The sequence below is a fragment of the Aquarana catesbeiana genome, linkage group LG02, assembly GCF_042186555.1.
Source record: "Aquarana catesbeiana isolate 2022-GZ linkage group LG02, ASM4218655v1, whole genome shotgun sequence".
NCBI classification, from domain to species: Eukaryota; Metazoa; Chordata; class Amphibia; order Anura; family Ranidae; genus Aquarana; species Aquarana catesbeiana.
In genome coordinates, this window is record NC_133325.1 from 97,390,813 (window position 1) to 97,405,086 (window position 14,274).

Below are 14,274 nucleotides of genomic sequence, written 5' to 3' on the forward strand. Positions count from 1 at the left end.
TATGCCTTAATACTTTTGCCAATAGGTGTCCCTCGTTCCCATCTCAAAAAGTTGGCAGGTATGCCCATCAGTGTTGCCTATCAGTGCCTGCCCATCAGTGCTGCCTATCAGTGCCCATTAGTGCTGCCTATCATTGCCCATCAGTGCTGCCTATCAGTGCCGCCTATCATTGCCTCCTCATCAGTGCCGCCTATCAGTGCCAATTAGTGCTGCTTATCATCACTTCTCAGTGTTGCATATCAGTGCAGCCTCATCAGTGCTGCCTCATTTGCACACATCAGTGAAGAAGAAAAATTACTTATTTGCAAAATCTTATAACAGAAACTAAGAAAAACTTTTTTTTTTAACATTTTTGGTCTTTTTTTGTTTGCTTAGCAAAAAATAAAAACCCAGTGGTGATTAACCGGTTCCCGACCAGCGCACGCCGATGTACATCGGCAGAATGGCACGGGTGGGCAAATGGGCGTACCCATATGTCCTGGGAGCTCCGTGAGTCGGGTCGCGGGTCCCGTGGACTCGATCTCCGCGGGGATACCCGCAATTGTCTCACGGACAGGATGAACGGGGAGATGCTGATGTAAACAAGCATTTCCCTGCTCTGCCTAGTGACACTGATCACAGCTCCCTGTGATCGGGAGCTAAGATCAGTGATGTGTCACAGCTAGCCCATCCCCCTACAGTTAGAACACATTCCTAGGACACACATAACCCCTACAGCGCCACCTAGTGTCAACCCCTTCACTGCCAGCCACATTTACACAGTAATCAATGCAATTTTAAAATTTTAATAGCACTGATCGCTGTATAAATGTGAATGGTCCCAAAATCGCGCCAAAATTGTCCGATGTGTCTGTCATAATGTCGCAGTCAGGATAAAAATCACTGATCGCCGCCATTACTAGTATAAAAAAAAAATATTAATAAAAATGCCATAAAACTATCCCGTAGATTGTAGATTCTATAACTTTTGTGCAAACCAATCAATAAACGCTTATTGCGAATTTTTTTACCGAACATATGTAGAAGAATACGTATCGGCCTAAAGTGAGGAAAAAAAAAAAATTTAATATATTTTTGGGGATATTTATTATAGAAAAAAGCAAAAAAGAATGCATTTTTTTTCAAAATTGTCGCTATTTTTTTGTTTATAGCGCAAAAAATAAAAACCGCAGAGGTGATCAAATACCACCAAAAGAAAGCTCTATTTGTGAGAAAAAAAAAAGACATCAATTTTGTTTGGGAGCCATGTCGCACGACCGCGCAATTGTAAGTTAAAGCGACGCAGTGCCGAATCGCAAAAAGTGCTCTGGTCTTTGGCCAGCAAAATGGCCCGGGGCTTAAGTGGTTAAATACCACCAAAAGAAAGCCCTATCTGTCTCAAAAAAAGGACAAAATGACAGATGAATACAGCGTTGCATGACCGCACAATTGTCATTCAAAGCGCGACAGCGCTGAGAGCTGAAAATTGTCCTGGGCAGGAAGGGGGTGAAAGTGTCGGGTATTGAGGTGGTTGAATTGGAGGCTACCAATTCTTAGATGTGGTGGCTGCATTTATTCTTTTCAAGTATTTTTTTGCCAGTTGGTGATTCTGCCAGTAACACACTTCCTGTCCTACGGTGATAGCACTTACCATCCTGTATCAGGAAAAACAAAAACAGGACATGACTACTGGGCATCTCGTACATAAAATAGGTGGGCAGAGACCTACAATATACCTGACAACGGTACAACACAGGCAGAGAACACAGGAAGTTATTAGCTGACAAGGTTTCTACCAGGATCAACGCCAGATACAACAAAATATCTGATTGTTCTTATTTTAACCCACATATCGCCCACACACCTAAACCAATGATGCATACCTCCCAACCTTTTGAGATGGGAACGAGGGATACATATTAGCAAAAATATGTAGGCATAGGACACACCCCTTGCCACGCCCCCTTAAAGGAGAATTGTACAAAAAATTATTTGTTTTACCATTACTATTCCTTTATACTGGGGTTTGACATTTAAGATGCAGCAATTTAGAAATTGGATGAAAGGTTTAGCACTGGAAAACACTTTTTGGAAGATAAAAATTGCATTTTATATACAATAAAAAATTATTATATAGGTCAGACCAAAATGAGGGACAAATGAGGAGGAATGAGGGACAGAGGGACTTTGTTCCAAATCAGGGACAGTCCCTCGAAATCAGGGACAGCTGGGAGCTATGAATGATGTGGTGTTGTTCTGCTGAATGATTTCAACACATTTGGGTATGTCATGGGGAGGGGGTTATTTATTAAAGGCAAATCCACTTTGCACTACAAGTACACTTGGAAGTGCAGTCGCTGTAGATCTGAGGGGGACATGCAAGGAAAATGTCAGGGCTGGGCTCTTCCTTCTCTGAGCTGGCCGCTCAGCTGTCGGCTAATTGCCAGCTCCTATCCCTCCACAGTGACTCACCTGTTTATATCCTGCTCATCAGTCCTGCCTACTTAAGCCGTCCAGCCCAGATGATCTCTGCTTTCGCCTTGGTCACATCTCTAGAGATGCTCGCCTGTGTTCCTGTTAAAGACTTGCTTGGCTGACTTTCCTTCTGGCTCCAGATCCTGCTTGCTGTTCTACTACGCTGTTCTCTGGCTCCCTGACGTTTTGGCTTGTCTGACTATACGTTCTGGTTCCTGAACTCTGGCTATGTTTTGACCACGTTTACTCTGTTTACCTTTTTTTATTACTATTATTATTAAACAAGTGTGATTTAACTGTACTTCTGTCTCAGTGCTACATGCTAGGTGTTTGGTGTGCTCCTGTACCTTTAAGAAGGGGTGGGCTCCCCTTCAATTCCCCTGCCCTCATCTATCCATCAGAATGCATGTGCCTCCACTGTGGGGACACTTATAGTTTAGTGTTAGGACCAAAGATACCAGGGTGCTGTGACAAGGCCCTGTGGCTTACGCATGCATTTGCAAATGCGTGCGGACTAAACCCCTGTTTTTAACGCATACTGTTAGACAGGTTCATTTGGTTGTCTGCAAGCTGGTTGGTAAGTAGGCCTGGGTTTTTTCCTGGGCATTCCCCAGGCTATGTTGTTATCTGTTTCAGCCTTCCTAAGCCGCTTACTGCGATAGCCAGCTATAAATGGGGGCGGTGGCAAGTTTTGTTTTTCATATCACATTGGTGTTTGTATTGGTCCAGCAACGCACCAACACCTTTGCAGCCATTGTGCTCCATGCTGGGTGTTCGGTGTGCTGCTGTACCTTTAAGAAGGGGTGGGCTCCCCTTCAGTCCACCTGTCCTCATCTATCCATCAGAATGTATGTGCCTACACTGTGGGAACACTTATAGTTTAGTTTTAGGACCACAGATACCAGGGTGCTGTGACGAGGCTCTGTGGCTTACGCATGCGTTTGCAAATGTGCGGACTAAACCCCTGTTTTTAACGCATAATGTTAGACAGGTTCATTTGGTTGTCTGCGAGCTGGTTGGTAAGTAGACTTGGGTTTTTCCTGGGCATTCCCCAGGCTTTGTTGTTATCTGTACTTCTGTCTCAGTCTGATTCATGGTGTCTGACAGAAAATAAAAAACAGCATTTTTACTTGTACGTGATTGGATGATATAAATCAGCAGAGCTTCCCCTCATTTTAGATCTTCCCCTCAGATCTACAACGACTGCACTTCTAATGCCCCGTACACACGGTCGGACTTTGTTCGGACATTCCAACAACAAAATCCATGGAGTTTTTCCTTCGGATGTTGGCTCAAACTTGTCTTGCATACACACGGTCACTAGGGATGAGCCGAACACCCCCCGGTTCGGTTCGCAACAGAACCTGCGAACGGACCGAAAGTTCGCACGAACGTTAGAACCCCATTGACGTCTATGGGACTCGAACGTTCGAAATCAAAAGTGCTCACTTTAAAGGCTAATTTGCATGGTATTGTCCTAAAAAGGGTTTGGGGACCCGGGTCCTACCCCAGGGGACATGTATCAATGCAAAAAAAACTTTTAAAATCGTCCGTTTTTTCGGGAGCAGTGATTTTAATGATGCTTAAAGTAAAAAAAAAAAAAGTGAAATATTCCTTTAAATATCGTACCTGGGGGGTGTCTATAGTATGCCTGTAAAGTGGCGCGTGTTTCCCGTGTTTAGAACAGTCCCTGCACCAAATGTCATTTTTAAAGGAAAAAATCTCATTTAAAACTGCTTGCGGGTTTAATGTAATGTCGGGTCCTGGCAATATGGATGAAAATCAGTGAGACAAACGGTACCCCCCAGTCCATTACCAGGCCCTTTGGGTCTTGTATGGATATTAAGGGGAACCCCGCACCCAAATTAAAATAAGGAAAGGTGTGGGGCCACCAGGCCCTATATACTCTGAACAGCAGTATACAGGCGGTGCAAACAAGACAGGGACTGTAGGTTTGCTGTTAAGTAGAATCTGTTTGTCATTTTGAACGGGTACATTTTTAACGTGTTTAGCTCCAGCCAAAATATCTTTTTTAAGCTTTTTGGAAAACATAGGGAAGGGTTATCATCCCTGTGACATTTGTTTTGCTGTCTTTTCTCCTCTTTAGAAGATTTCACCTCACTTTTTGTCCCAATGACAAATGTTTTTTGAGAATTTGGGGTTTTTTGTGGAACAAGGATTGGAAAGCATCAGTGGAAAGGAGAAATGTTTTTCCCATCTTAACTCTTACAGGAGAGAATTTCCCTTCCTAGGGGTAGATTTCATCTCACTTCCTGTTGTCTCCTTCCGTTTGCAAGTAGGAGTCGTTTGTAAGTTAGATGTTTGAAAGTAGGGGCCTGCCCTATATACTCAGCAGAAATTTGGGCCTTAGGTGTTGTTGTGGCCACAACAACGTAAGCCCTCACAGGGCCCTGCTGTGAAATGTTAGATAAAGAATTGTAATTACATGCCCCTGTTGAACAGGGGCAGAAAAACTGGGCCTTTGGTGGTGGTGGTGGTGGTGCTGGTGCCACAACACTGTAATGCCCCGTACACACGGTCGGACTTTGTTCGGACATTCCGACAAAGTTTATCGGACGGATGTTGGCTCAAACTTGTCTTGCATACACGGTCACACAAAGTTGTCGGAAAATCCGATCGTTCTAAACACGGTGACATAAAACACGTATGTCGGGACTATAAACGGGGCAGTGGCCAATAGCTTTCATCTCTTTATTTATTCTGAGCATGCGTGGCACTTTGTCCGTCGGATTTGTGTACATACGATTGGAATTTCCGACAACAAAATTTTGATTTTGTTGTCGGAAAATTTTATATCCTGCTCTCAAACTTTGTGTGTCGGAAAATCCGATGGAAAATGTGTGATGGAGCCCACACACCGTTGGAATTTCCGACAACAAGGTCCTATCACACATTTTCCGTCGGAAAATCTGACCGTGTGTACGGGGCATAAGTCCTCACTCGCTCTTGGTGGGTGCAGAAATGGGCCCTGCTGTAAAATATTAGATCAAGAATTGTAATTACATGCCCCCGTTGAACAGGGGCAGAAAAATTGGGCCGGTGGTGGTGGTGGTGGTGCTGGTGCCACAACACTGCAACCCCTCACAGACACTTTAGTTGGAACGCAGGAAGGAGCCCTGCTGCAAAGTATTGCATCAAAAATTGTAATTACACGCCCCTGTTAAACAGGGGCAGAAAAATTGGGCCTTAGGCACTGGTGCTGGTGCTACAACACTGCAACCCCTCACAGACACTCTAGTTGGAACGCAGGAACGAGCCCTGCTGCAAAGTATTGCATCAAAAATTGTAATTACACGCCCCTGTTAAACAGGGGCAGAAAAATTGTGCCTTAGGCACTGGTGGTGGCGCCCAGAACCAAAAATGTTCTTACAAGCTATCAGCGTGATGATTGAGGAGGAAGAGGATAATTACTCAGGGATAGTCACTCAGCATCAGCATAGGCAGTCTTTGAAGGGATCTGAGATTTCAAAAAAAATTATTCGGTTACATCAGCATCAGGTGCTTGGTAGCTGGTGGTGATCCAAGACTGATTCATTTTTATGAAGGTCAGTCAATCGACCGAGTCGGTGGACAGACGCACCCTGCGATCGGTTACCACGCCTCCAGCAGCACTGAATGTGCGTTCCGAAAGAACGCTGGATGCAGGACAGGCCAGTAGCTCAATTGCATACTGTGCAAGCTCTGGCCAGTGATCCATCCTCAAGACCCAGTAACCCAGAGGATTTTCGGTGGGAAAGGTGTCCAAGTCTGATCTTGCCCCTAGGTATTCCTGCACCATGTAAAACAGACGATGGCGATGGTTGCTGGAACCGATCATACCTTGGGGCTGCGGACCAAAAAATTGTCTGAACGCATCGGTCAGACGGCCACCTTCTCCACCGCTCCTTCTTTGACTGACCGAAGCCTCAGCAACACGTTGTCCAGAAACAGGAGTTTGTAACCTCCCAGTCTCTGGAAACGCGTTGCACAGACCTTTTTGCAAGGCCTCCCGAAGATGTTTCATCCTCTGCTCCCTCTGCGCTGGCAAGATAAGGTCCGCAACCTTACCCTTGTAACGTGGATCAAGGAGGGTTGCCAGCCAGTATTGGTCCTTCTCCTTGATACCACGAATACGAGGATCCTTACGCAGGCTTTGCAGGATCAGGGAGGCCATGCAGCGTAGGTTTGCTGAGGCATTCGGTCCAGAGTCCTCTGGGTCACTAAGGACGACATGGTCCGCAGCCACCTCCTCCCAGCCACGTACAAGTCCATGTGTTTCTTGGGACGGATCCCTTAAAGACTGCTGCTGATGCTGAGTGCCAGGCTCCACCTCCATACTGACACAATCTTCCTCCTCCTCCTCCTCCTCGTCCTCTTCCTGTGTGATCGGCGGGCACGCAGGAACACTGTCTGGATAAAGGGGGTCTTGAGAGCTAAGGAAGTCCTCCTCTTCCTGCTTCTGTTCTGCCTCAAGTGCCCTGTCCATTATTCCACGCAGCGTGTGCTCCAACAGGTGGACAAGGGGGACAGTGTCACTGATGCATGCACTGTCACTGCTCACCATCCTCGTGGCCTCCTCAAATGGTGACAGGACAGTGCATGCATCCCTGATCATGGCCCACTGGCGTGGGGGAAAAAAAACAAGCTCCCCTGACCCTGTCCTGGTGCCATAGTCGCACAGGTACTCATTGATGGCCCTCTGCTGCGTGTGCAGCCGCTGCAGCATGGCCAACGTTGAGTTCCACCTGGTGGGCATGTCACAGATTAGGCGGTTCTTGGGCAGGTTAAACTCCTTTTGGAGGTCCGTCAGCCGAGCACTGGCATTATATGACCGGCGGAAATGCACACAGACTTTCCTGGCCTGCCTCAGGACATCCTGTAATCCCGGGTACCTGCCCAAGAACCGCTGCACCACCAAGTTAAGGACGTGAGCCAAACAGGGCACATGGGTCATTTGTCCCTGTCGGAGGGCAGAGAGGAGGTTGGTGCCATTGTCGCAAACCACCATTCCTGCCTTAAGTTGGCGTGGCGTCAACCACCTCTGAACCTGCCCCTGCAGAGCTGACAGAACCTCTGCCCCAGTGTGGCTCCTGTCCCCCAAGCACACCAGCTCAAGCACCGCATGGCATCTTTTGGCCTGCGTACTTGCGTAGCCCCTTGAACGGCTACAGAGCACCGCTGGTTCTGAGGACAAAGCACAGGAAGAGGCAATGGAGGAAGAAGAAGTGGAGGGGGTGGAGGAGAGAGGTGTGTCACAATCATTAGCATTTTGGAGGCGTGGTGGCGGAACAACCTCCAACACTACTGCACCTTGTCCTGCATCCTTCCCAGCTGCCAGCAGAGTCACCCAATGCGCTGTGAAACTTAGGTAACGTCCCTGTCCATGCCTGCTGGACCATGAGTCAGCAGTAATATGCACCTTACCGCTGACCGCCCTGTCCAGCGAGGCATGGACATTGCCTTCCACATGCCGGTAGAGAGTCGGAATCGCCTTCCGTGAGAAAAAGTGGCGTTTGGGTACCTGCCACTGAGGAACCGCACATTCCACAAACTCACGGAAGGGGGCAGAGTCTACCAACTGAAAAGGTAGCAGTTGAAGTGCTAGCAATTTTGCCAAGCTAGCATTCAACCGCTGGGCATGTGGATGGCTGGGAGCAAACTTCTTTCGGCGGTGCAGCAGCTGGGGCAGGGAAATTTGCCTGGTACAATCTGACGTCAGTGTACCAAAAGCAGATTGCACACAAGTACTTGGCTGTGACACACCTAATTCTACACCTTCATTCCTCTCAGTGCAGGTCTCAGAGAGGACTGAAGGTATAGTGGGGTTGGAAATCTCAGCTGATGAGGAGCAAGGAGAGGTCCTCTTTGTTCTTTGGTGTGGGTCTTTTAGATACGCTTGCCAACGAACTGCATGGCAGGTCAACATATGTCTGGTCAAGCATGTGGTACCCAAGTGGGAGATGTTTTGGCCACGCGAGATACGCTTGAGACATATGTTGCAAATAGCAGCGGTGCGATCTGATGCACTCGTCTCAAAAAAGGCCCACACCAAAGAACTTTTTGAATAACGCGCAGAGACTGCAGCGCCCTGCACATGTGGAGCTTTGGGGCGTGATGCAGTCAATGTGCTGCACTTATGATGTGCCACCTCCTCCTCCTCCTCCTCTCTCCTATCAGGCACCCACGTTGAGTCAGTGACCTCATCATCCCCTCCCTCCTCATCACTGGAGCAAACCTGGCAGTATGCTGCAGCAGCGGGAGCATGACTGCCAGATTGCTGTCCTTCTTGGGCACCCCCTCTGTCCGTGCTCATGTTACTGCCTTTATCGAGCTCAGTATCATCATCAGAGCCTTCCAAACTCTGGGCATCCTCCTGGAGCATGTACCCAACACTGTGGTCAAACAGTTCGAGGGACTCCTCAGGAGGACATGGTGGGGCTAGGGAAGGAGTCACTGATGACATTAAGCCGAGGGAAGAGGCCGCTGCTTTGCCAGACAAAGTACCCTGGGCATGGGTGAGAGAGGATGAGGAGGATGAGGACGGCTTGGTCATCCACTCGACCAAGTCTTCCGCATGTTGCGGCTCAACACGGCCAGCTTCCGAAAAAAGGCCAAGAGTGTCCCACGGCCACGTGCTGATGAGGATGCACCGTCTCCACGACCAGCACTAGACACAGAGCCTGCTTGCCCTGTCTTATTGGCTTGTGACTGTCTACCTCTCCTTCTTGGCCTTCCAGACATACTAATGGCCTGTAGCTGCACTAAGCTGGGATATATATATATATATATATATATATATATATATATATATATATATATATATATATATGTACTGATACTGCAGCTAGCAAAATCAACTGCCTGCCTGTAGTATGAGAACACCACCAACCTTCTACAGATAGCTTTAGCTGAACACTGTGAGGTGGACGCACCCCACTAACTTGTAGGTTTAGCTGAACACTGTGAACAGGACGCACCCCACTAACTTGCAGGTTTAGCTGAACACTGTGAACAGGACGCACTGCACTAACTGTAAATAGTCTAGCTGCCTGACTGTGGCACTAATAGGATCAAAAAAAAACAGTAATTTTCTTCAGGTAGCTGTATATACTGTAACAAGACAAGCCTGCCTGTCAGTAAGAAGATAACAGGAACGGATCTAGCTGAACACTGTGAGCAGGAGGCACCCCACTAACTTGTAGGTTTAGCTGAACACTCTGAGCAGGACGCACCCCACTAACTTGTAGGTTTATCTGAACACTGTGAGGTGGACGCACCCCACTAACTTGTAGGTTTAGCTGAACACTGTGAGCAGGACGCACTGCACTAACTGTAAATAGTCTAGCTGCCTGACTGTGGTACTAATAGGATCAAAAAAACACCAGTAATTTTCTTCAGGTAGCTGTATATACTGTAACAAGACAAGCCTGCCTGTCAGTAAGAAGATAACAGGAACAGATCTAGCTGAACACTGTGAGCAGGACGCACTGCACTAACTTGTAGGTTTAGCTGAACACTGTGAGCAGGACGCACCCCACTAACTTGTAGGTTTAGCTGAACACTGTGAGCAGGATGCACTGCACTAACTGTAAATAGTCTAGCTGCCTGACTGTGGTACTAATAGGATCAAAAGAACACCAGCAATTTTCTTCAGGTTGCTGTATATACTGTAACAAGACAAGCCTGCCTGTCAGTAAGAAGATAACAGGAACGGATCTAGCTGAACACTGTGAGCAGGAGGCACCCCACTAACTTGTAGGTTTAGCTGAACACTCTGAGCAGGACGCACCCCACTAACTTGTAGGTTTAGCTGAACACTGTGAGGTGGACGCACCCCACTAACTTGTAGGTTTAGCTGAACACTGTGAGCAGGACGCACTGCACTAACTGTAAATAGTCTAGCTGCCTGACTGTGGTACTAATAGGATCAAAAAAACACCAGTAATTTTCTTCAGGTAGCTGTATATACTGTAACAAGACAAGCCTGCCTGTCAGTAAGAAGATAACAGGAACGGATCTAGCTGAACACTGTGAGCAGGACGCACTGCACTAACTTGTAGGTTTAGCTGAACACTGTGAGCAGGACGCACCCCACTAACTTGTAGGTTTAGCTGAACACTGTGAGCAGGACGCACTGCACTAACTGTAAATAGTCTAGCTGCCTGACTGTGGTACTAATAGGATCAAAAGAACACCAGCAATTTTCTTCAGGTAGCTGTATATACTGTAACAAGACAAGCCTGCCTGTCAGTAAGAAGATAACAGAAACGGATCTAGCTGAACACTGTGAGCAGGACGCACTGCACTAACTGTAAATAGTCTAGCTGCCTGACTGTGGTACTAATAGGATCAAAAGAACACCAGTAATTTTCTTCAGGTAGCTGTAAATACTGTAACAAGACAAGCCTGCCTGTCAGTAGGAAGATAACAAGAACGGATCTAGCTAAACTGAATACAGTGTATATATATATATATATAACACCTGGGATGCATATATATACACAATACACTGTAAGTGCAGCTAACTGACTGACTGTTCTGCCTAATCTATCTAACTCAAATCAAATGTCACTGTCTGTCTCTCTCTCTCTCTCTCAATGAACGCCGGAACACACACTACATAGGGCCGCCGTGCAGGCGGCCTTATATAGTGTGGGGCGTGTACTAAATCCCCTGAGCCATAATTGGCCAAAGCCTCCTTGGCTTTGGCCAATTACGGCTCTCTGTTCAGGCGGCGCTGTGATTGGCCAAGCATGCGGGTCATAGTGCATGCTTGGCCAATCATCAGCCAGTAATGCACTGCGATGCCGCAGTGAATTATGGGCCGTGACGCGCCACACGAATTTGGCGCGAACGGCCCATATCGTTCGCAATTTGGCGAACGGGCGAACAGACGATGTTCGAGTCGAACATGGGTTCGACTCGAACACGAAGCTCATCCCTAACGGTCACACAAAGTTGTTGGAAAATCCGATCGTTCTGAACGCGGTGACGTAAAACACGTACGTCGGGACTATAAACGGGGCAGTGGCCAATAGCTTTCATCTCTTTATTTATTCTGAGCATGCGTGGCACTTTGTGCGTCAGATTTGTGTACACACGATCAGAATTTCCGACAACGGATTTTGTTGTAGGAAAATTTTATATCCTGCTCTCAAACTTTGTGTGTCGGAAAATCCGATGGAAAATGTGTGATGGAGCCCACACACGGTCGGAATTTCCGACAACAAGGTCCTATCACATATTTTCGGTCGGAAAATCCAACCGTGTGTACGGGGCATTGGTGTAGTGCAAAGTGGATTTGCCTTTAGTAAATCAACCCCTATTATAGTGTGTCACCTGTTGCTCACTATGGTTCCTTTCACTGACCCTGATAGTACTGTGTCCTGTAGAGACCTAGAGGTCAGCAGGAGAAACCATGACACTCAGCAGGGGATACAGTATCCGACACACCCAGAAGTGTTGTATAGCAACAGCACCTGGAGTTTTGCAAGGGAGCGAAGATTTGATACATTACCAATTTGGTGCTCCTTTTTTTTTTTTTCTTCTTCTTTATAGAAAATAGATTATATGGCCATTAAAATGACACTCAACAATAGCCTTATTCTCCAAAAAAAAAAAAAAAAATACATATATTTAAACACCCTGTAATTTATTTTTCACAAAATTATTTATTACTGTGTTTTTCTGCCTCCTTGTAACATCCTCTGTGAGCTCTCGACCCTTTCATTTCCCTGCTCACTTCTGTTTGTTTGGAATGAGCAGTGCACTTTAGTTGCGATCTTGTGCACTGCTCTAAGCAAACTACAAATCCCATAGTTAAAGTATACCTAAAGACAAAACTTTTTTCAGTTTTGGATAGAGTGCAGAGGGAATAGAACACTTATTGAGGTTTTTATTGCTGTCTGTGTCCCCATTAGGGAGATTCACCCTCTCTATTTGTCCTGTTTACTGTTATGAAGAAAATCCCAAATTTTGGGTTGTCCCCAGAAAAGTAATAGAGGGGAAATCTTCCAATGGGGGTGCTAGTTTTCGTCACCCCAGGAGGGCCCAATGGATTCCCTTATTTTGCAGGGATTTTCTCTCACTTTCTGTTTTGGCTGTGTGACAGGAAGTGAAGGTAAATCTCCCTAATGGGACACAGATGCGAAAAAAAAAACTGACAGGAGTTATAACCCTACCTTACTCTATCCAAAATAGAAAAGAAAAAGTTTTGCCTTTAGACCTACTTGAATAGTCCTTATGCCGCATACACACGACCGGACTTTCCGGCAGAAAAGGTCAGTCGGAATCATTTCATCGGACATTGCGATCGTGTGTGGGCTTCATTGGACTTTTACTTTCGAAAATTCTGACGGACCTAGAAATAGAACATGTTTCAAATCCTTCCGACGGAATCAGTTCCTATCGGGAAAACCGCTCGTCTGTATGCTGTTCCGACAGATCAAAAAGGACGCAAGGGTAGCTATTGGCTACTGGCTATTGAACTTCCTTTTTCTAGTCCCGTCGTATGTCATCTCGTGTTCTAAACTATCGGACTTTGGTGTGATCGTGTGTAGGCAAGTTCGTTTCAGCGGAACTCCTTCGAAAAAACCGCCAGAGTTTATTCTGACGGAAAAACTGGTCGTGTGTACGCGGCATAAGGCAATCTCAGGAGCAAGCAAGAAAGGGTGTCTACATTCCTACATACAGTGGGACCATGGAGAAAGGATGCATCCACCCTCTAACAGGAAGTTGGACTACATTAGCAAACAAAAAAAGGAATTCGGAGATTTGGAAGCAATAGAAGGGATTTTTTTAGCTAACAATACACACGAACAGAATTTTCATTTTTTTTTTTAAAAAGTTTTGTAAGGGCTTATTCAGATAGGCGAAGAAAATTGGACGCCCATTAGCGCACCTAATGCGTTAACAGCATGTTTTTGGTGCATTTTTTTTTTTGCGTCTGTGTTGCGTTTAAAAAAAGACTTCCCCTGTATGGATTTTTGTATTATTGTCTCAGCTAATAATGTTTTCTAAACGCATCTGAAACATGCTGTAAACGTCATAGGGGGATTTGTGACGCGTTTGCAGCGAGTTTACATTGACATCAATGGAAGCATTTTGGGAGCGGAAAAGCTTGGCAAACAACACTTGTCAAATCTAATGCAATGCAATTCGACACAGCAGGACGCGACGCTAACGCAACCATGTGAACAACGCTGCAATGCACACAATTTTGACAGGCGTTCGTGGAGCTGGGAAAAAAAGGTTCATGAAATGCCAGCTTTTAAAGCTAATGTAAACTTAGCCTAAAGCAGAACTAAATCCTCCTATCCTTTACAGCCAAGGAATCTGCCATCTAATGGTGGCCACACATCCCTTCGATAAATGATTGATTTGCTTTCAAATTGATCCCTTCTGATAGGAATAGCCGCCCAATAGTTGACAACCCATTCGATCAATATGCCACCCACTGAGAAGAGGAATTCAACTGATAAGATGTGATCCATAGTAACTTATTGATCACATCTCTGTTTCCACCATGTAATCTCATAATGTGATTGATCGACATGCGATCGCATTCATGAACAAAGTATCTCAGTGCTGCCAATCAATGCAACACGATTAATAATTTTCCACCCTGGCCGATTGACTCCGAATCTGATTTAAACCAGGTCTAAATCGATTAGAAGGGAAGTTAGGGTTATTTATTTGTTTACCGATTCGAATCGTACTTCGATCCGATAATAAAATCGAAGTGTCTACGGCCACCATTAGTCTCTTTTTGTTCTGAAGTTGCCATGGTGCTGAACATGTGACCAGTACACCAGCCAATGG